Here is a 23,990-nt window from a genome sequence, read left to right as displayed (position 1 = left end):
CAGAACTGCTACTAATCCACAACATGAAAATCATGTTTGGGAATATTTGTTTTCTTGGCATCATGTCTTTCAAAAACTCTCCTTCGAGAGAATTTTTCCATAAGTCATATATTTCCTTTGTTTCTAATTCCTTTGCATTCATAATTCAGAAATGTTTTCTTAATGTAACATACCCTCAAGTGTGTCTTCTTATAAAAGATTATTGTATTTGCTAAAATACTATGATCTTATCCTGCTTTGCCTCTCAAACAGGTAAGTGCCTTCCCAGAGATTTCCCCATCAGTAATGAGATTTCTTTAATGGAAAGTAATCTAGAAAAGGGGGATGGAACCTGGAGTTTATCTGACTGAAAGGAACTGGGAAGTGCTACACTAAAAACTGAAAATCAGCACTGGAGATTGTTGGTCTTAGACTTTGGGTGATAAATCTTACCATCTGACCCCAACCTCAGCCTTTAGGATTTATTTCTCCCTCTCTTATTTGCTAATACCCTACTATTACAGCATTGTGTTTGGTTCCATCGTGACCCTGGATGAATCTTCCCCTTTCATCTAAGCTTTCCCAACATCAGTGCATTATGTAGCTCCAGATAGCAAGTGGAGTGCAGCAGAGGCTAATCTGGCTGAGAATGGGGAACATACACAACAACCTCCCTTTTCTCCCAGACACCAAGGAATCTTTACTTTATCCTTGAAAAAAAAAACCTTTGCTTTTATTCAAGGACACCACCTCTCCTAGCAGAGTACAGTGAGTGGTACCAGAGAAAAGCTGCCATCAGAGGGTCTTAGGCCTCATTCACGCACACACGCTCCTGAGCTCTTGGTGGATAGCCTCCTGCGCCTTCCAGAACCCAGCGCCCCCCAAACCCTCAGAATCACTCTTTCCTGATACAGCTGTCATGACTTTCCCCTCCCAATGTGCTATCCCCACACCAATGTCCCTTCTGCCTTATCTTCTCTCAGGAGTAACAGCTCTTTCACCCAGAATGCTTTTTACTCTGGGCCTCTCAGACATTGTTTTAAAGCCCATCTCTGAGCGTTCTCCTAGGGTCCTCATGTTTAGCAGCGAGTTGTGTGGCATTTGAGTCAAAGGTGGCAAAGAGACGAGGGTGTTCTGAAGGTGAAATCGCCAACCTAGCTAAGTTAGGATGAATCATGCAGAAATGATGACTACCAGCAACAGGTAACCCAAGTGAAGAGTGATTATTTCTTTCTTCTATGCACATTTATGGTTTCTCTTTAGAATATGATGTTCCATGATGGTACCAACACTTTACTAGCCAAAAAAGATTGGACTAGGTTTAGTATAGACTAGATTTGACTATCTCTGAGCTTCTAAGAGGTAGATGTATAATTCTTATTTTTTAGCACGTCTTAGATTCTGCATATCACTAAAAGAAGCTATTCCAGATCTTCTGTTTTGAAACCAAATTTGCTACGATTCTGGAGGTACTCTTGATTGTCAGTGTACAAAATGTCTCCTCATGGCCCTGAACTTGCATTTGAGACATGCTCCAAATGAAGACTGGGTCTATTGATAAAGCAGCTCACAAACACCTTCCCTGGAGAACCAGCTCAAGAAACCCCATTCTTTCTTTTCCTCTTTTCTCTGAATTCCCTTTTTCCCACTGAGAGAGTAAAGATAATGACTGTTTGAGTTGCTTCAAAGGATGAAGCTCATTAAAAGAAAGGGTAATTGAGTTCTCTGCTAAATATCCCGCTTTTCTTATTTTGCCAGGCAGCATCGAGTCTGGAGGCAAAAATAAAAACAAACTTTTCTGAATGGTATATCCCTTAATAAGACTCCAGATTCTGCATCCACAGGGAGGAAAGTGCATAAAGTTAGGGAGCCATTTTTTAGCCCTTTGAAGATTAGTCTCCCCCCCTGGTCAAGAGGACACATCACTTTTCAGAGTCTGCTTGCTGCCCTCTCCTGGCCTATATGTACAGGAGTGTTTACAGCACATGTATTTATGTTCATCCCACACCTGAGTGAGGCACATGTGTATGTGTGAGAATATGTTTAAAATATGCAGGAAGTCTCACCAAAAGTTTATACTTGCAGCTTATTTGAGAATATAAACTCATTATTGCTTTGGCTCCTGGATTTATAGTTAAGGATGCCAATCTTTATACCATCTTACTCCATACCCTAGCCGCTTCACCCTCTCACTGTGTATCCTCTTACCCTGGCACGGCTCTGGGACTCTGCTCTGCATATCTGTGCTCCCTCCTGGGCTGAGCAATCAGACATCTTCCCAACTAGAAGTGGTGGCAATGGAAAATAACTTAGATGAGTGGTCTATGGACCATATTTTAGCTTGACGTGTGATCAACATTAATTGTACACATTATTAGGTCAGCATGTCCAATTTATAGAAAATAAAACCAGAACTTTGTGGTAGAAAGAGAAATAGCTAAGCCAACATAGAAGTAGATGGCACCAGAGGCCTAAAACAATCGCATACTTTCCCCTTCAAAACAATGTGTCTCATTTATTGGTCCTTTGTGTGACTTGTTTCAAGCCCAATACTCAGCACATTTCTCTTGGTTGAAATAATTTGTTACATGGAAGGAGAACTGACTTTGGGTGGTGAACCCATAATGCAATATATAGATGATGTATTATAGAAATATACACTTGAAACCTGTATAGTTTTGTTGACCATTGTCACCCCAATAAATTTCAATTTAAAAAAAAGAAATTGTTTATTACTTTTCTCCTAACTACTTAAATGTCCCTGGCACAGAGAAAATGCCTGCGACTTGGTCTGCTGGCTGTAGCAGCACTGGAGTGAGTACAAAAAGGACTGGTCTAATCTGTCGTGTGCCAGTGCCTCAGCAGCCTCTCAATGTTTGTCCTTGACTCAGGCTGCTCAGTCCTCTCCATATCAATAAGAACCCGGGCCCAGACTCAGAGTCTAATTCCATTCCTTTGCTTTAGAAGAAGAGGGCTAAGGAAGAGGTGTTTACTTTAAAGAGATTTAAAGGCATGCACCTTGTCCAAACTTTACAAAACTTATAACTTGAGGGTATCTAAAGCTCTGGCTGGCTGCACTGACATCCACAGGAATTTGTACCTTGCTCAACGAAGAATGATAGCACAAACCAACGAATAATCAAAGCATTGTTTATATTCATCTTTGAAAAGCCATCAGTGTCTCTTTGAACATACGAAGCCTACATATTCAGTCTCTCATCCACTCAGTTAGGACCATTGTGCCTAGCTTTGCTTTAGACTTTGAATGGTAAGAGGGAAATGGGTCTTGATTTATTTCACATATTATATTTATTGAAAATTGACAAATGTTTACAGTGATGCAAAACTACCCTTTCAACTACAAATAGAATTTAGTTGGGTCAATTCATTTGTATCTATTTGACCAGGTAAATTCTTTATAATCAAATTCCTTGTGATGTAGAAAGAGAAAAAATATCCATCTATAGAATCAAAATGCTCTCTCCTAAATACAATATTTACTTTCCATGTCTATTTTTGGGCACGATTTCAAAAACACCTTTTTAAATCATTCGAATCTGGGAACGGGCAAAAATATGGACAGTTTTCCTGACTCCATAGTATAGCTAAGCATACATTTCCCTTAATGACAAAAGAACATGTTCATCTGATTAAAAACGGGGCAATGTAAATTCTCCACTGTGATATGGAAAACAAATACCTTTCTTACAGCTTCCTTATCTTCCGTAGTCAGGCCCGTGTCTTGGGATAAGCACTGCCCTGTAAAGCAGGCATGACTGAATGCGGAATTGATTGTGAGTTATCAGTGGCTGGTTTGGTTATGATCGCCTAAGAATCCACTTAGAGGAGTGCCCCTGCACCTGCTGCAGTGTCATGCGCTCATTGAACTAGAGCCCCCGTCTACGTATGTTCTTCACTGCAGGCAAAGCTTTTTTTGCAGGGAATCAGAGCAGTTACACACCAGTATGCATGACTGTCCAGAGCAAGACTAACCTTCTAACTGAGCCTTCATTCAGTCCCCTCTGGCTTTTCTAAGGGAAAGACTGAACTCATTAAGCAATGTTAATCTAATCACAAGTCATCAATAGGAAAAAGAGTTTTATACCCATCTTCAAAATTCAAAATCAAACATGGTGAAAATAAAACTCATGCCTCAAAATAACAGAAATTAAGAAAGGACAAGAAAGAAACAGCCAGAAGTCTGCCAATTTTAGAATCAAGTTAAAATCAAACCAAAAATTGACATTTCCTTACGAGTATATTTATGACAGGGTTCCAATTCATACATTTTCAATGTAGTGATACATGAGGTCTTGGAACTCATCCTGCCTGCGGGTGCAGAATTACAAATATATTTTCAGATCCTAAGGCAATGTAAAAATAAATCAGGTACGTGAGAAGAGTCCCTTACAATTACATTTTAAAATCTCTCCCTTCTTTCCTTTTCTCCTTCACTCAAGCACTTAGTCCACCTTGGCTATATGCTTTACAAATCACAACCATGCCCAAGACCACCGTGGTTCCTATTCCTCTGAGGAAGACATTCACCTGGTAGGTAGGTGGGAAATGTTCAAACACTGCTTTCTAACAATCAGAGGGTGTTTGTTGTTATAGTTCAGAACTATAGTGGACATCACCAAGAAGTATAAGTGGGCAGCACGACAACTTGCAGGTATTGAGGTATTTCAAAAAAAAGAGAGATCATGGTCAAGTTTGAAGGTCCTTGCTTCACACCCACGGGTAATTCAATAGGTGCATAAACCTTGTGGCCCCAAAGCACACGCAAACAGCTTAAATGAGCTACGGGTGAAACAGGCGAGACGTTCACCCAAGCGCTTTCTGTATGGACCCGCAAGGGAACAATGTCAATTACTTTTAAGTGTCTTGTGAAGGTTGAAATCAGAAACCGTGTCTGGGTCAGATTAGTCGTGGCAAGCTCATACCTGCAATGACGTGATGGAAGCCTCCTCCTCGGGTCCCTTCTCTCTTTCTCTCCCTCTCCCTCTCCTTTCTCTGAGCTACACACTCCGCAGCAGCCGCCGCGCTGGAGTGTGCAGCCCCGAGGCGGTCGGCCCGCCGCTCGCAGATGGGAAAGGAGCCGGAGACTTAGCTCTGACTCCTCTCTCGGCGCTGCATGGGGATATTATCACAGTCTGGGATTTCTATTGGCTCTGAACACCAAACAAATCACACCAGCCACCCCCCCTTCTCCGTTTCACTCAGCGCTTGTTTCTCATCTAACCCACAAACATTGCAGCCACACACACTTCAGTCGCTTGCAATGTTTCTCTTTTCCTCCTTCCAGTCTGTGGATTTACAACCTTGTGGTCAGCTGTAACATTTTTTTTAGCAGACTTCCAATCCAAACCTTCTTGTTTATGTAGAGAAATTCTCCATCCCCTAAATCCGCAAAAACCCTCATTCGCCTCAGATCTTCTTCCTTCTTTTGTTGATGGGTTTGCAATGTGAAGAATGTACAAAGCATGTGTGTGATACGTGCGCATTCTCTCTCTCTCTCTCTCTCTCTCTCTCTCTCTCTCTCTCTCTCTCTCTCTCTCTCTCTCTGTCTCTCTCTCTTCAGTCTCCTTTTGTTTTGAATAACTGAGGCCAGTGAAATTAAAAGCAAGCTGAGCCTTACAACCTAAGTGAGAGCTCAACTAATAAAATCTTGAATGAATTCAGTGGAAAACACTCATTGCCTGAGTTTGTTTTCTGTTCCAAATAGCGCTTTGGTCATCATTATCCTTATTTTTGTTTATTGAATGCAGAGGTCTCTAATGCAAATCAGACTCTGCAGCATCCAGAGAACAATGACGCCAGACCAATTCTTGTGCTGCGTGGGCTCGGTGTATTATATCAGGAGATTCCAGTGACGCCTGCGTGCTTCCTCTTTTTATTATTTTTTGGTCTTCTCCCCACTGATAGTCTCAAAACTGAGACGCTCTTGGTGTGATTCACTAGCCAAGGAAGACTGATAAAGTTTCCTGGATTAAAATTTTTAATCTGTATGTGTCAATAGAGATAAAACTTTGGCCCCTCAGCAGAGAAATAACACAAGAAAATCCTCCTGAGATCTTACAAACTTGGCTGGGAAAATTAAGAATAAAATTAAGTTTCCCTGTGTTTTATAAAACAGCTCCTCCTGTAGCCTTTCCCCCAAAATCATTTTCACCAGTGCCTATGGAAATTTTAATGACAGTTATTCTTGACAAGAAGCCATTGCTTCTGAAATCAGTGAGCTCTATTTTGATTTTTCACTTGAAAATTTTCCCCCCAATATTATCCCTTTCTGTATACTACTTAGTATTGGATATTCTGGTTCCAGCCCAACTCATTCTGTATTTTGTTGCAAAATCACAATAGGAAACAATAATTACTTTTCGAAATTTATTATCACCAAACAGAGTACCTGCTTGCTTTTCTTACTTGGGCACCGTCCAGGAATTCTGAAATGAAACCTATTTTCAGAATGGGCCAACCTGAAATCAACTGAAATTGACAAAAGAAATCCAAAACAAAACCACATTTGGCTGTTGGTTTCTGCCAACCACAATCCAACTTCAAATAGCATATCCTTATTACTTTAACAACTCCAACCCATTCCCTTTCTTTAGGTAGGCAGTTAAAAAAAATAACACAGTCATAAATCCTTGGATGTATAGAGTGCATTTCCTCTAAAGGTCTCAACAGTCTTAGAAAGACAGGAGACATAGATTTTCCAGGTGGAGAAACAGAGTTGGAGAATGATAATGTGACTTGCCTTAGGTTACGAAGGTAGACAGCAAACAGAACTGGGAGGTTGGATGACTGTTTTCCTTCTTATCTTTTTGAGATTACCTTTCTGTATGAACTACTCAAGTCAAAGGATAGGAAAGTGTTAATATAGCAGATTCTGGTTCCTGCCTGCCTTCGCACAGAAGAGCTAACAATTCATGAAATCATCTGACCAATTGATAAATATTCATTTTACACATTATTCCAGGACAGATCATAATATGTTCCATTAAGTAATAATTGCCAGTAATTTGTGCTTCCTTAGAATTGCCTTTCAAGAAAAAAAGAAGTGACTGAGGAAAACAAACAGGTAGTCATATTTTCTGCTTATTTGGGGGGCTCATTATAACTCTTTATATCCCTGGAAATACTGGAAATAAAATCATGGATAACTTAAAGTCACAGATAAATCGTAAACTTCATTTTAGGTAATAATTAAAGCCCTCTCTCCTTCAGTTAACGAAGAGCAAAACTGGAAGATTAAGAGGACACCTCATACCCAATCAGTTGTGTGATTAGGAGAAAACAAATCATTAAAATTTATTCTTCTACATTTATCCTTTTGATCATCTTGCTACTTTGTAAAGATTTTTTTCAAAGACATATCTCAACTGCTGCAGTTCAGATAGCCCTTTACAAACGATATAGGCAGTGGTAATAAGAAAAACGTTCCATCTCAGCATGCACAATAGTGGACTGACATGCAAATCAATGGCAGAATAATCCTGTTTTATGTCCCACTCATTCAGCCAAATCAGTATCATCAGGTTTAGTTTAGTGTGGCACATTTTTACAGGAAACATTCACAAATGGGTGTGTATCCAGAGGAGCTGATAAGACAGTAATTCTGGATATTATAATTTATAAGAGATGATGGAGAGAATTGGGCAGTTTGTCTTGGAGAAGGGACTTGGGGTGAAGATTGTAACACTTTTCAAATAATACATGTGGAAGAAGAAATATGTTTACTATCGATATGTGCTTCAAACGTATTGTCATTTTCTTACTTGAATCTTTAAACAACACTATGAGGTATATAAGGTAAGGGTTATCAGCATAATTTTATAGATAAAGTTTATATAGCAAAATTACATGATTTAGTTATGGTTATGGTGTTAAAGGATGGGAAAAACTTGAAATGAATGCCAAACCCAGTGCTCTTCTGGTGAGACGTTAAAGGAGGAGAATAAAACTCAGGATAGGGGAGGACTTCTCATAATTCGAGCATTCGAGCAATTGAAAACATGTCCTGGCAAATTGATGATTTCCCAGTCACTGAAGTGGTCAAGAAAAGGGCTTACAACCTTCTAAAGGGATTATTAAAGCATTGCTAAAAAGCCAGACTAGTTGACCCAAGGTTTATTCCAGTTGGAGAGCATCTTTGACGTTATTATAGACCTTTAAAATATTGCAAAAGAATTTGTAATTTCATTCAATGATTTTCATGATATGTTTATTAAGTAAAAAAAAATGTTATGGATGTAACCTAAGTATATTTCTGGACTAAAGATGATTATAGATGGTCATTTTACCTTATTTTGCACACACACACACACACACACACACATACGTTCTATGGTAAATAGGTATCATTTGTAATACAGAAAACCTTTTCAAAATATAGAAGAATAAAAAGGTCAGAATTATTTTTCTGCTATTCAAAGTTACCAGAAGTCCACAAAACCAGTATATTGAAGACTAATTGCATTTCTAGTGTTATAAGCACCACATTCTTGATATTTTCTATACCTATTTATTTATTTTCTTTACAACTTAGGCTGATGCCATTATAATGTTCATATTTTTTTTCCTAGTTATCTCCAGATTTATCTTAGTGGCTTTCTTTTAACCTATCAACTTATTGATAAATCCATAAATGCTTGGTTAGTCTTATTGAAGCTATAATAAGTTTCCTCAGATTATCATAGCAGTTTAAATTTTAAATTATTAAAATGATTTTGATACATGAAAACTTACAATTTCAATTTAAACATATATTATTCCATCAGATAAAATTTTTTCTTTTATACAAAGCCAGACATTCTGTTTATTAATGCTGTGTACTTACATCAAAATCTCCAAATAAAATATGTATTGATGATTCACTGATATGTATGAATCTATACTTGTACCATCCACAAATTTCTACTGTTTACATGTGTAGAATAGCATTTATCTCTCTCGTGTCACAATATCCCTGTTCAAAGTGCATAACAGTGATTTATAAGAGTTTTAAAACAAAAGTATAGCCCTTACTGTGTTGCAGAATAAACTCCTTGGGCATGAGAGTGCCATCTGTCATGTTTGTGTCATGCCAGTGGAGCAGAGAGCATAACCCACAGAGGAGCTTGGGAAATTAATAGGAAAGGGAATGACCACATATTCAGCTGAAGTCCTTTATTTTCCCTTAAGACCCAGGGATCAGGTGGCTGTGGGTTTTTCTGATTCATTAGTTCATGCTTGTTAGATGTCAGCAAGGCCTCTGCCCTGTACTCTGATTCTGAGACGTGGATCGGAAGAGGTGAAGAGGGCAGAATCAGAATGAAAGGAAGATAGGACCACCTTTGACCTAAATATGCTTATGATATAGGAGGCAGTGAATATAGAAGATGGTTAAAATAAGATTTAGTAATGACAAATATAGCTGAGATAATGGCTAGGACAGTCCCATTATGGTGCCTGCACTCCCACAGCTCTTTTCCCGACCTGCTAAGGAAGCAGACAGAGTTCCATAGATGGGTGTAGATGTATCATACTCCTCTGCCCCCATGGTTACAAATATCAGACTAGACTGGGCTCAAAGGCGGCCAATTTACCACCCATGCAGAAATGATAGTGGTTGGCTGTCACTTAGATTTCCTCTTTTGAGGCTCTTGAACTAGATTGATCTATCTATCTCTCTATCTATCATCTATCTTACAGTTGGCAGTTAAGAGCAATGGCATAAGATTAAAGAGTCAGAAATTCAGAGAACATAGAATATCCTAGTTATGGTCATGCTTAGAAAGATCATCTATGAAGTTCTAATGCAAGACACGATGAGGCCCAGTTGCTCAAAGTTTCTTAGCTTCCACGGCCTCTACTTATTTTTCTCTTGTTTCTTTGTGCATTCTTAAACTTAAATCTCCCAAGGCTTGAGGTAAATTGTATGAATTTCTCCTCCTTGAAAAGGAGACTGAATGAGGAAAAGTGGAATATGGGAGCATTTCCCAAATATGAGAAGTTAGAAGCTGAAACTCCGGCTGAGTTTTAGACGATGGATATTATTGCCCTGTCGTTTGGTGCATGGACTTTGAAGTCAATACTGGGTTTGAATCCTGAAGCATTTACTGTTTGGGTAATTCTGCTTTTCTTATGGGTTTCAGCTTCCATATATATATATGACCAGGTCTTTAATATAATATAATATAATATAATATAATATAATATAATATAATATAATATAATATAATATAATACTGGGTCTTATATTAATTTTTGCTCCAAAAGACACATTAGAATTGATTGTCCAGTTAGGTCTTATTTTGGGGGAAATACAGTAAATACACACACACACACACACACACACACACACACAGTGTGCCAAAAAATGTATACACATTTTAAGATAACATCTCTTAAAATGTGTATACACATTTTTGGCACCCCCAGTGTGTGTGTGTGTGTGTGTGTGTGTGTGTGTGTGTATACACATATATGTATATACACACACATATACACACATATATATGTATGTATATACATGTCTATATATATATGTGTGTATGTGTGTACCTACAATGTAGAGTTCTAGGAGTATTAAATTAGATTTTTCTTCACAGGGATTATCCAGTGCCTGGTCCAGAGGAAATACCTAATACTTATCTTTAATAAGATAAGGAATCCAAGCTCAATAGAGTAGGCATTTTATATGTATCTCAACAGGAAAGCAGGGCCTGTTGGATTCCACTAGTCAGCATTTGAATGGGGAAGAAAGAGACTGTACTATTCAAGATGAATTGAGGGGTGTCCTCTCTGGGATTGCTTTCAGGATCCATAGTGTAGTTTACTGATTTGATTTTTAGAAATAATCCCAAATCCTTCTGAGCTGTGCCTTATGAGGAAAGATCAAGCTACGTGTTTTCATTTTAGAACCGATTAAGGCAATGTAGTATGATGAGTCTCTTGACTTTCTCTATCCATTGCTTACCACTATAGCTGGTATGTTACTGGCACTCAGTATAGGTGACTTGAATAACTTATTTTACAAATGAATTTATACAAAATTAACTGATTGATTACTTACTTGGTTAATGGAAAGATGACTTCCTTATGTGGATTATACACTGGCTTGAAATATAATTCTAAAGAAGGAGTTCCCATTTGTTTTGTCCAACAAAAACACTGTTTGAATTTAGTGGTTAATAGCGGTTGATTGTATTCTTCAAAATATGTGTTTCCCTGACCTACAGGACCCATCCCTAAGAGAAGATTATATATGCCCTCTCTCCTGAGTGAGGCTTGGCAGTGTGGCTCCTCTGGCTATTAGAATATGTCCAAAAGTTAGTTCCAAAACAAAGCTTTAAGAGCTATCACATGGTCCACCACTTCCTCTCCTTCTCATTTTCCCGGAGACTAGCAAGATCCTTGGATCCCTGAATGAGGATGGCATGAAGCAGAGACAGAGATGAGGGTGAGAGATAAACCTTACCTGTCATAAGTCACTAAGGTTCTGTGGTCATTTAAGTGACTGTCACAGAACATAATATAAGCTAATACCATACATTGCTAAGGTCACTTTTCACAGAATAGAACTCTTCTGCACAGATAACATCCACCATGTTTGTACGTAGACAAATGCTCACTTGTTTTACTTAGACTGGATATTATACTATTGTGCATGCTATGCAATGAAATTTCCATTAAAAACAAACAAAAAATGTTTCAGGTTTGGTGCCTAGTTCTCTTTTCCATGCTCAAACTTTCCTCACCCCTGTGCCATAGTCTTTCTTGATATAAGGCTCATATACGGTGACTGTTGCTAAAGCTTATTTCCCAATATATGGCCACCGAGGACACATGGCTTGACAAGCGTGGAAGTGTGGAACAGTGGAAAAGCCCATGCTGACTGCACCTCCAGACTTGTGGGCCCTCTAGATACGACTTACTTCACCCCTTTTCTCTAAACAGACTTATGCTCCCCCGTAGAAAGGACTGTAGCAGAGGGAGGCTCTAATTCTTATCAGCCTTCTTCCAGAAGTCAGTTTCCACATCTGTACGATAGAAATATTAATGTTTATCATCCAGCTTTGTGTAAGAATGAACCATAATATCAGCAAAATATTGACCAGTGTCACACACCGTTACGTATTTATGCTTCCATGGTTTTCCATAGGCAATTCCTTTTTTCTGAAGTAGTTTTCCACTTTGAAAACTCATGCCATTCTTTGTAGGCTCAACCTTCTGCCATCTTCTCCTTTGCCTTTCCCTCTTTGCAGTAGGTTAGGCACTCCTTCCTTTTACAATCCTCATTATGGAAAGTCTCCCTTTGTCTTGTTATTCTTGGTGAACGTTATTCTTGTTATTCTTGATTCCACTTGATTGTAAGCTCCCTGGAAAACAGCACTGGTACCACAGTGGGTGGGAGATTAGTTTCATAATTAAGTCAAAGGTATTCTGGAAATCTCTCTCTGTCTCAGTTTCCTCATCTGTAAAATAAGGATATCAGTAATGCTTCCTCTAGAGATGTCTGAACAGGGACTTTTTGAATTCCCTGCCGATGCCACTTTGGTATCCGGCAGAGTTCTTGGAAGTAGATGTACAAATCAACTTTCTTACATGAACAAAATGTTGCTTGTGCCATTGTAGTATGAAATACTACTCTCCATCTTCTAGTATATTCTATGTAATAGAAATATTGTCTGACTGCTGTAGAACATCCACTGATTACATTTTAAAGCAATTTCTAGAGAAGCAGGAAGAATATCAATACTCTGAGATTATTTTTTATCAGTTACGCTTATAAATAATCAAAGTTTTAATTTTTAATTAATTTCTGTTAAGAATGTCAATAGGCAATGTTATTACCTCTTAAAGGTAATAACAAAGGTCCAGGTTATTTACAAAGTAGATCGGGTCACCCCTATCGAATCCAGAGACAGAATTAAAACAAAACAATCCTCACTGTTCCTTCTGTTCTCCCCCACACGCATTCCTGCCGTCTGAAAGGACTCAAGGCAAACGTTCCTGATATATTTGGAAAGGAACAAAAGTTAGTACAGAACAGCATTTGACCTCTGTCTTGTATTAATGTGAATCTTAGGCTGCCCTAATCTAACTTCCGAAGGTGACATATCTCCCTGTGGGATCAGTGACATGGGGACAGCTGGCCAGCCTCAGAACGAGCTCAGCCCCATAAGGACTACAGGGCTGTCCTGTTAGAAAAGCCAGGGTGACAGGCTTCTCCCCAGCTGGTGCCTTTGTAGGGACTTCATCATCAAGAGCTATTTCATAGCCAGGGTCGTGGATGACAGATCTATGGGGATTTGGTAACAATAGGATTAGATTTTGTTTGTGTCATGAATTCAGAAATTCATGAATATTGAAGAAATGCATGTGGCTCACCATAAGAAAATATTACTTAAACCTCTATACCCAAGTGTCAGCATATTAGGAGTTAATAAAGTTACTAAATTGATAAGTAACCTTGATCTCTAACTCAGACAACAGAATTAGACCTTTTGTAGGTAAAGAAATCAAACTCAGTATAAGCATCCAGTTGTCCTTGGTAATAACTCTGAGGTTGGGGTCTATTCTGTGCTTTTGGATCAAGCAGATCCTTCCATTTAAATTCATATGTATGTATGTATGTGTGTGTGTGTTACGTGTGTACGTGTTATGTCTGTATGTATTGGCAATCACCCCTAAGGAAAGTGCAATACAGACCTGAGCTTAGTGTAAGACCCCAAGGCATTTATATAAATCACATTACAGGCCCAAGTACCTTGGGCCCCTGCTCTCTTCTGGAATGGCTGCATAACCAAATAACTCCTCTCCGAATCTGCACTTGAATTGGACTAAATTAAGAGGAAAAAATTAACATCTCTTAAAGGTCAATTGAGCCTGATGCACTTTCAATGGGTTAACTCATTCAAACCTAACGATGGCACTTTAATTTAGCTGTCTTTTTTCTCATTTTACAAATAAAGAAACAAAGGCTTCTACACCCAGTAAGTTGAAGATACAGAATATTAATTTGTATCTTCCATATTTCAGAATTCATGTGTTTTTTTATTTTACAATCAACGTTTTTTTCTTAAGAACAGTAATTCAGGGATGGGTTCAAGACGGTGGCATAGGAGGAAGCAGACCTTGCCCCTCCCAAGACCACCTCAAATGCACACCTATATTTAGAGCAATTCCTCCTGAGAGACAACTGAGGCCAATGCAATAGCGTTTGTAACAACAGGAGAGAAAGAGAGTCCACATAGAGAAGGTTGGAAAACTGGGAGAGCTCTCTGGGAGCTGAGGGAGCACTCCAGGATCAAAGGAGCTGGTGAAAACCATTGTTTACACTTTCCCTGCCCTTGGATACCAGGCAGGAGCTCCATCCACGTGCTCTGGCCCACCCGCTGGAGTGCATCCCCAGTCACCCCTCCCCCGAGATAACTCCAGCAGGAACAGGAGGGTGCCACAGCCAGTGCACCTACATGGAGATTGATCCAGCAGGTAGGCATGGTGCCACAGTGTACACCCACTGACTGTATAAGCTTACAGGGCTCCCCCACACAGAGTGACTGTGCAACTGACAAAGCACTGCGTTACCAGCACGCAGGGCTGCCCTGTCCGGAGAAAGCCCAGAACTAGTGAGGCACTACTGTGTGAACACATATGGCTGTTCCGCCTAGAGAAAGGGTGATGACTGCACCGTGACAGATGGTATCAGACTTCGTGTGATAGTCACGGCATAAGATATATAAATACAGATTCTCTATGTTGTATACCTGAAACTAATATGATATCCTATGCCAACTATACTTTAATAAAAAAGTAATGCATTCTAATTGTAAAGCATGTTACACCATATACACAGTTAAAAGATTGTATATCTGTTATAATCTCACCACTCACTTTTTAAAAAATATTGCTTAATTTTTTTAGTTACAGTTGACATTCAGTGTTATTTTATATTAGTTTCAGGTGTACAGTGGTTAGACATTTATGTAATTTAAGAAGTGATCTCCCCGATAGGTCTAGTACACCCCAGGCACTACACATACTTGTTAAAACATTATTGACTATATTCTCTATGCTATACTTTACATCCCCATAATTATTTTGTATCTATCAATTTGTATTTCTTAATCCCTTCAACTTTTTCACCCAGCTTCCCAATCCCCACTCCTCTGGCAACTATAGTTTTATTTTCTGTAGTTGTGAGTCTGTTTCTTCCTTGTTTCTTCCTTTGTTTTATTCTTTAGATTCCAAATATAAGTGAAATAATATATTTGTCTTTCTCTGTCTGACTTATTTCACTTAGCATAACACCTTCTAGTTCCATTGATGTTGTCACAAATGGTAAGATTTCGTTCTTTTTATGGCCAAGTAACATTCCATTGTATATATGTATATATTGTATGTATGTAGATATGTATGGATGACTTTATCCATCATCTATTGACGGGCAATTGAGTTGATTCCATATCTTGGCTATTGTAAATAGTGAACATAGGGATGCATATGGTCTAATCAGTGTTTTGGATTTCTTCAGATAAATACCCAGAAGTGAAATTGCTTCGCCAGAAGACAGTTCTAACTTTTTGAGAAACCTCCAAAACATTTTCCACGGTGGCTGCACCAATTTGCAATTCCATCAACAGTGTACGAGTGTTCCTCTTTTCTGCATCCTCACAAAAACCTTGCTGTTTATTAATTTATTGATGATAACCATTTTGACACGTGTGAGGAGATAACTCCTTGCAGTTTTAATTTGCATTTCTCTGATTAGTGATGTTTGGGCATCTTTACATATGTCTATTGGCCATGTGTATATGCTCTTTGGAGAAATGTCTTTTCAGGTCCTTGCCCATTTTCGAATTGGACTGTTGTTTTTGTGTGTGTGTGTGGTTTTTTCCTGGTGTTGAATTGTATGAGTTTTAATAAATTTTGGATATAACCCTTTAACGGATGTATCATTGGCGAACACTTTCTCCTCATTCAGTAGGCAGTCTTTCCTACTGCTGATGTCTCAACCAGTGTTGATGGTTTCTTTTGCTGTGTAAAACCTTTTTAATTTGATGTAGTCTCACTTGTTTATTTTTCTTTTGTTTCCCTTGTCTGACGAGCTGCATCAGAAAAAAAATCACTAAGAGCAATGTTAGAGTTTACTGCCTATATTTTCTTCTAGATTTACAGTTTTTGAGTCTTACATTTTAGTCTTTGATCCATTTTGAGTTATTTTTGTGTGTGGTGTAAGAAAGTGGTCCAGTTTCATTTTTCTCGTGTATTTGACCAGTTTTCCCAGCACCATTTATTGAACAGACTGTCTTTACCCCACTGTATGTTCTTGCCTCCTTTGTCATAGATTAAGTTAGCATATAGACATGGGTTTATTTCTGGGCTCTCTGTTCTGTTCCATTGATCTATGTGTCTGTTTTTATGCTTGTTGGTAGAATTGCAAATTGGTGCAGCCAGTATATGAATTATCTGTATATTACGGATATTTTAAAAGATAAATTATGATTGGTAGTTCTTGATTTTTGTACATTCAACTTTTAAATAACACAAATTTCCTCGTTGACACCTCTAACCACTTATTACATGCTAAATTTGGGATTTCATACATCAACTGACAAATATTTCAAACTCTTCAGTTCTAGCAATATCTTCTTTAACACTTACCTATTTGTTTGTTTGGTCCCTATTTATTGGTGATCAACTCCCCTTAGAAAGGATTTCAGACAGAGCCAAGCTTAACGTGAACCCCCATGTTAGTCATAATAAATCACAGAAGCCTGAGTGCTTTAGTCCTTTGCAATCCTGAATGGTTACATCACTTCACATTTTCTTTGCTCAGGAAAGAAATTTCAAGTATTTTCCAGGCCGCAGCACATTTCTCTGGGAACTTTCATTTTGTCTCTATGACAGGAAGTGTTTGTAAATAATTTAAATATTTTATAGAATTTATCCTACTTATTTTATAGCTTTTATCCTATTTTATAGTTTTTATAGCTTTTTATCCTATAGCATTTTTATAAATGGTACAAAAATATCTTATAGCATTTATCCTACAAAATAAATGGCAAATAAACAAAATGAATACTGATATGGGAGGTAGAAAAATGGAAATTATTCATCGTAGCCTAAGTGGCAAAAATTTTCCCTCAATTTGACCCTCACCATCCTTCAGTTATTTGATTGTGTGTTCAATGATGAAAAAAAAGAAATTAAGAAATGTATGAAATGTTAAAAATAGATTGTAAAAGTGTCTAAAAAGTGAGTTGAAATTAGGGGTATGATAATGGTTTTTAGTAATTTGGTAATAGAAACTTTTCCCCTTACAACTGTTTCTTAATATGTGGCCTGTGAACTGTTTGCATCAGAATAACCCGAGGTACTTTCAAGAATGTAAATTCCTCTGCCTGGACCAGGATAAGGGTTGGATCCAGACATGGCATTTAAATAAATTCCTCAGGAGACTCTTAGCCAGTTTAAAATTTGAGAACAACTGCCCTTAAAACTTATTTTTCTACTGGTCAGCTTTCACATGTTTGGCAATGGAGTGGGTTTTCAGAAACATGTGATAAATTCAAGGAATGTCTATGGTACATAATACTACTGTTAGAGACTATTCATACACACCAAATTGCTTAAAAATTTCTTTCCACACACTGATATTTCATAGTATAGGAGAGAGCCAGTTTCTTTTTAGCAGCACCATTCATTGAAGTAACTTTTTCTCATTTGTCAAATGTGATTGGTTATTTGTTTGTTTGTTGTTTTCCTGTTTCTAATGGGAATGACAGGACAATTAGATGTGTGTGTGTGTGTTAAATTACCAATGTGTGTCACCAATTTATTTGTTTGCAGTTGTCACCTGCTCTTCAGTCTTGCCATCTGAGAGTCAATGGAGCATGGTGGGTATGTGGTCGTCTGCCTGGGTTCAGATGTGCCCTCTTACACACACCGATGGGAAGACCTTGGGCAAACCACCCCAAGTGAGTTGGTTTTATATGCGTTGTAGAAGCCTACTCTCCAAAGTTTATTTTAGCCGTCTGTATTTGCTATTCTCTGAAATATTTGTATATGTTCTATTTCTTTAACTTTTAAGATCTTAGTAACTCTTTATATAATAATGATATTAACCGTTTACCTTATTTATCAAAAATATTTTCCCAGTATGTTGCTTCCCTATACATTTACCTAGGCTATTTACAAAATACAGCATATAAGTTTTAAAGTATGTGTTGTCACTGCAGCAATATACCAGGGTGCCAAAAAAATGTATACATATGACTTCTATTCATCTTTTGTTATTGGTATATATTGAGTATTACAATTTTAATACAGTTTTCTTTCCTTTCTTAAAATGTGTATACCTTTTTTTTCACCCTCTGTATTTATTTGTTATTTCTTTCATTGTTTTACAATTTGAAAACTGTTTCCCATCCAGGGATAAAGTCAAATTTGGCCTATTTTCTTCTATTTGTAATTTGAATTGTAAAATTTTAAATTTTAATTTAAGAACAGTAATTTATTAATATGTTAATTGTAAATGATATTAAGAATATTGAACATAGGTCAAATGTATTTCATTACATAATGTAAGATGATGATCCTGTTAGTGAATAATTAATATTTCATCTCTTATTTACATTAGGTTAGTTTTTTGTATACATCAGATGTTTATATATATATATTATATATAATTATATTTTATATAAATCATCTGCCTATTTCCCTATGTTAGTCAACTATTAACATAGAGATTAACTAACAAAATACTGATTCCAATCCTATTGGCTATAGGGACTTTCACAGGAACATTGATGTTAGTCAACAGAATGAGATGTTTTCCTATTGATTTTAATGATAATGAGTAGAAGCTCTAGGGTTTCCCCATTCAGTATGGAGTGGGCTATCAGCTTAATATAAATATTCGTTAATTGTGACAGGGAACCATTTTTCAGTTCGAGAGTATTTTTTTTCAGTTAATTTTCAGTTAATTTTCAGTTAGAGAGTATTTTGAAATGTAGTGTGCTCTCCTCTGCATACTCATTCTGTATGAACCACCTGTGCCTTAGAGTAGGGTTGTAATAGGATGAGGAGAGAAAGAATTTATTTAGTGTTGAGCTTTTGAGTTTCAAAATTGACCTTCAATCTTCCAGAGAGGACATTTTTGATTGTGAAAGTAGGCACCATTAATTATTCTAGAACAACAGGCCTAAACCTGGATTGTCCCCAGATAAACAGAGACTTACAGTAACCTTAGCTATAAATAATACAATTGGAATAATGCATGAAAATGTAAGAAGTTTATCCAGCTGAAGAAGAGGAAAACATTCTCAGAGCTGGTGGAAGATAGGACAGTCTGAGGAAAAGCAATGGAATTAAAAATAGTTCAGTGTCCCCCGGAAGGGATCCTGAGCAGACACCACAATTCCCTTCCAGGGCTAAATCCCCTGAGGGCAGAGGGAACCTGTGTTTACTCCTGGTGGACTTAGGAAAACAGACAAATTCCTAGAGTTATTCTTATCCTGTTAGTGTGAAGCTGACATGGTTGAGGGCAAGTGGAGGTACAGGAAGCTCTGGCAATAGGACCTTGCCCAGGCAGGGTTGGAGGGCAAGAAGCCAAAGGAGTGAGGCCCAGGCATGGAAAGCCAGGGAGCTTGGAGCAGCCCGTTGCTGGGAACCAGGAGAATGAGGTAGCTGATGCTAGTGTAAATGTATGGTAGGATCACATTTTGTATTTGGAAGATAATTCTAACAAAGTTTTAGAGAATGTATCAGGGGAGTGATATGGATGGTATCTCCAAACATCCAATCACTTAAACGGGAAATCCTCAAGTCGTCTTTGCCTTCTTCTTCTGCCTCAACCTATCTTCTTGAATAACTGATGACCATGTCTTATTGTGAACCTCTAGAATCTTCTTGCTCTAGCTCAGACCTTCTTTATATCTTTCATGAATTTTTGAAATGTCTTTCTTTCTGCAATTGCCGGGAAGCAAAATCTGTACAATTGAGAAAATGCTGCAGAGAATGGCAGTTTTTCAGCTTATTTTATACATTAGAATCAAAGGTGGAGACGCAAAGGGGTTACATGAAATTAACTGGTGGTAGATTAGGGAGGTGGGAGAAAGCAAAGCGGGGAGATCTCTGGGATTGGATAAAAAGTAAAAAGGAAAGACACTGGTGGGTACAGGATAGTTAGTAATTATCATTTACAGAACATATAGATGGGATTCAGGGAACGAGATAACAATGTGGTCTCCTGCTCTAGTGCTATTGGTTGTCCCTTCGAGGGGTCTGAAAAAAAGATTACTCTGACATTTCAAAGGTACGTTACCTTAGATGCACAAAGATAATAGACAATTTCAAAGTTAAAGATGGACCTTTGTCTAGGAAGATACAGGCCTAGGATGTGACTACCCACCGTGACCCGCTTTTAGTGAAGAATTTTTATGTTCAGACTACACCGTGTGGTTACTTCGGTCTCTGGGTTTGTAAGGCCCATCATGTGGGCCTCCCCTGAGCTTGTCAGGTGTAGTATGCAGCCCCCTTTTTGTCCACAAGTAGTTTTTAATCTTTTGGTAGGCCACGGACCACTCTGAGATTTAATTAAAATGTATAGACCTACCCTCTCCAATATGGTAGCCATTAGACATATGTGGCTATAGAGAACTTGAATCGTGGCTAATCCAATATGAGATGTGCTGAGGTGTAAGATATGCACAAGACTTCATACGATAAAAGGATGTCAATAATATAATTATTCATTTTTTATATTGACTATGTGTTGAAATGATAATATTTTGGATATATTTGGTTACATAAATTATTTTTTAATTAAAATCAATTTTACCTGTTTATTTTTTATGTGGCTACTACGTGTGTGGCTCAGCTTACATTTTATTGGGCAATGTCACGCTTTTTATAAAAATGCATGTCGTCACCTATGCAATTTAAATTCGTATTTCATTATTGGCATCAATTATCATATTTAGAATTGGTGGAATCCAGACATAAAGCCATAGAATCCAGAATGTTCTCTGATGAAGCTTTTAAAACCGAAATATGAAATGCCATGGCTATGGCTTAAAATAATTGAATGAATCGCTTATTGCCAGTAAGATGAGGTATGAATCTCTGTAATCTCAAGGTTCTTCTCAGTATGACCTTAATTTACTTTTCCAGTCCTCTTTCTTGACTCTACGCACATACATCCTATCTTAAACCGCCTCCAAACAATTAGACCTCCTCACAATCATACATATAGCTTCTGCTCTTCCTTCATCCTCTTTCTTCAGCCTCGGTATGCCCTCCTTCCAGTTTTTCCCCTGCCTAAATCCTTCTCATTCAACAAGGCCTGTACCAGTATCATTTCCTCTGTTAATCCTTTTCTGTCATCGAAGTTTGAGTTACTTACTGCTCTAGAGCCTGTCCCATTGTAGTGTGTTCCCATCACTATTATGTCAATTTACTTCATGTTGCGGTTAAATATCCACATCAATGAGGGTATTACACATAGATGCAATATGCAATCTTTTAGGCAGTGACCTTTATATAGCCACTGTTGACTTCTCAAGTGCCTTGCACATAGTGGGTGTGCCATAAAAGTTTGTTCAATGAACGAGAAAGAAATCCGAGAGGAAGGATAACACGTTAGATTCTAAATAAGTTAATAAAGGCCTAAACTATGTCAATAGAATTACGTAAATAAAAAAGAGGAGAAGTAAAGCTCTAGCTTATAATTTGGAAAGAGTAAATAAGAGAAACAGGGCCAAAGAGCATTTTGAATGCACATGATGGAAATAAATGGTGATGTTCTTACTGAAAATGGCTGGAGGCCGAGAGGAGTAAGATTGATGGGAAAGCTGAAGTGAGGCAGGGAAAGCTAAGTGTTGAGTTCACTTGGGTCTCAGGTGACAGTAGGTATATATGAGGAGGTTCAAGCAGTTATAAAATACTTGACTCTGCAGTTCAGGTGACACTTGAAAACTATCTCATTAAAAGTTGTAAATGAAGCCATGGGAGATGTGACCAAAAGAGAGAAAGTGTAGAGAAAAAGAAGATAATCAAAGTCAGAGTCTTGGTTGATAACACTTAAGGGATGGAAGCAAGAAGTGAACCCCAAAATGAGATAAACACAAAGAAAGACAAAGAAAGAGACTGGGAGAATGCTGTGTCAGAAAAAAATGAAGCAAAATAAAATATACCAAAAACTGGGAAAGAGTAAGTACCAACATGATGAGGAGGTCATGCATTCTAAATGCTACATGTAGAAATCAAGTGTAATGAGGACAGAGAAGGATCTGCTGGATTCTATGTATATGAATAAGATTTTACTGCTGAAAATAGACATTATTTGTGTATGTCAAACTAAAAAGGATTTATTATAGGAAATTCGATCCTTATGAAATTGTTGATAGGGAAGGAAGAGGGAAAATTATGAGCTAGGCCATTGGTTTCAAATTCACATGATCCTAGTGGAAATCCAGTGGTCAGCATGGTTCTGCTCCTATTCCTGCTGTTGTCACCTCACCCTTCCTCCCATAGGGCTAAACATGGAACTGCTTGCACACAATTTTCCACTTCTGCAGGTGGCTTCTGCCTCACCTCAGCCTTTCAAATCTAATAGTAGTGAATCTCCTTGGCAGAACCTAACTCACACCTAAAACTCTGACCACAATGGAATCTGGTAATTCTAGTTTTTTGTCTTTTCATCCTTTTCAATACTGAGTGGGGGGATTGAGAAGGGGGAAAAGAAATGGATACCAAACACCAACTGACCTTATCCAGTGTTTTGAGATTACGAGGGTATGTGTGACCCTTGAGAGAGCAGCTTTAGTGAGGTGATGGTATCTAAAAGGAGGTTGAATAAGTATGAAGGGCAAGAAGAAGGAGTGGAAGTAGAAGCCGGCTGTGGTTTTGAGACGATTGTACTCCTTTCTTGCAGGTTCTGAAGAACCTTCTGCTGGTGAAGAGCACAGTCTCTGGACTCAAATCTCAGCTCTACCACTTACTAGTTTTGTGATTCTGAACAAGTGTTCCAAACTCTTTGATTATCTCGTTTCTCATTTGCAAAATGAAGGTAATAATCGTAGCTACATGATTCCCTGTGAGGGTGAAATGATCTAATCTATGCTGAGCGCTCAGAACAGCACTTGGCACACAGCAATATACAAAGGGGTTTGTGACTCTTATTCAGCTCCATGCCCTTTCAAGTAGACCCCACCCTGGTCACGGTTACACCAACTTCTTAATTTGTGGAAAGTTTTGCATTAGTTTGTTAAGGTTACCATAACAAAGTACCACAGAATGCGTGGCTCAAACAATGGAACTGTATTTTCTCACAGTTCTGGAGGCTGAAAGTCCATGATGAAAGTGTCAGCAGGGTTTCCCTGGAGGCACCTCTCCTTAGCTTGTAAATGGCCATCTTCTTGTGTCTTTATGTGTTTTCCTCTATGTGTCTCTGTGTCTTAATCTCCTCTTCTGATAAGGACAGATTGGATTAGAGCCCACCCTAATGACCGCATTTTAACTTAATCACTTCTTTAAAGACCCTGTCTCTAAATATAGTCATATTCTGAAGTACTTGGGGTTGGGACTTCAACATTTAAATTTGAAGGGAGGCAGGCAGTGCAATTCTGCTCATAATAGGTGTTTTTGATGGAAAAACTATTTATACATTATCCTTTAGGGAGGCAAATTCTAAAGCACATTAAAGAACTAAGAGAAAAATTTCCTATCAGAAGATGAACTCAGAAACTCAAGTCATGACTTGGTTTGCTAGAACTCACATAAGTAAGAAGTGGCAAAGAATTACAAGTTCTAAACCAACGTTCTTATATATTTGATTCTCCTCTGTTCCTCAGTACCTCTCTTTTTAATGTCATCTCAGCTTGAATGCTTCTTCATATATAGGAACAATTCTTACAGCTTTTGGTATTGGGATGTTGGATTGAATAGTGAGTGCTCTTATTTCATTAGGACAGAAAGGCAGAGAAGTAGGTGTTTTTACAATAGTAGTTGAATAATAA

The 23,990-nt window shown here is 38.0% G+C and overlaps 1 protein-coding gene across 2 annotated transcripts in view; it reads right to left on the bottom strand.

The window, feature by feature from the left end:
* GREM2 (gremlin 2, DAN family BMP antagonist) overlaps window positions 1-5,287 on the bottom strand; it is a 104,944-nt gene extending 99,657 nt beyond the window's left edge. The window contains exon 1 of one of the 2 annotated variants that reach the window (XM_081039371.1): window positions 4,923-5,287. The gene's annotated coding sequence lies outside the window, so the exon portion shown is untranslated. The remainder of the gene's footprint in view (window positions 1-4,922) is intronic. The other variant, XM_081039372.1, reaches the window with a different exon arrangement.
* Window positions 5,288-23,990: the final 18,703 nt, after the last annotated feature.

Source organism: Rhinolophus hipposideros (assembly GCF_964194185.1).
Source record: "Rhinolophus hipposideros genome assembly, chromosome: 26".
NCBI lineage: Eukaryota > Metazoa > Chordata > Mammalia > Chiroptera > Rhinolophidae > Rhinolophus > Rhinolophus hipposideros.
The sequence above is the reverse complement of the archived record's forward strand: the minus strand, read 5'-3'. Positions and strand labels throughout refer to the sequence as shown.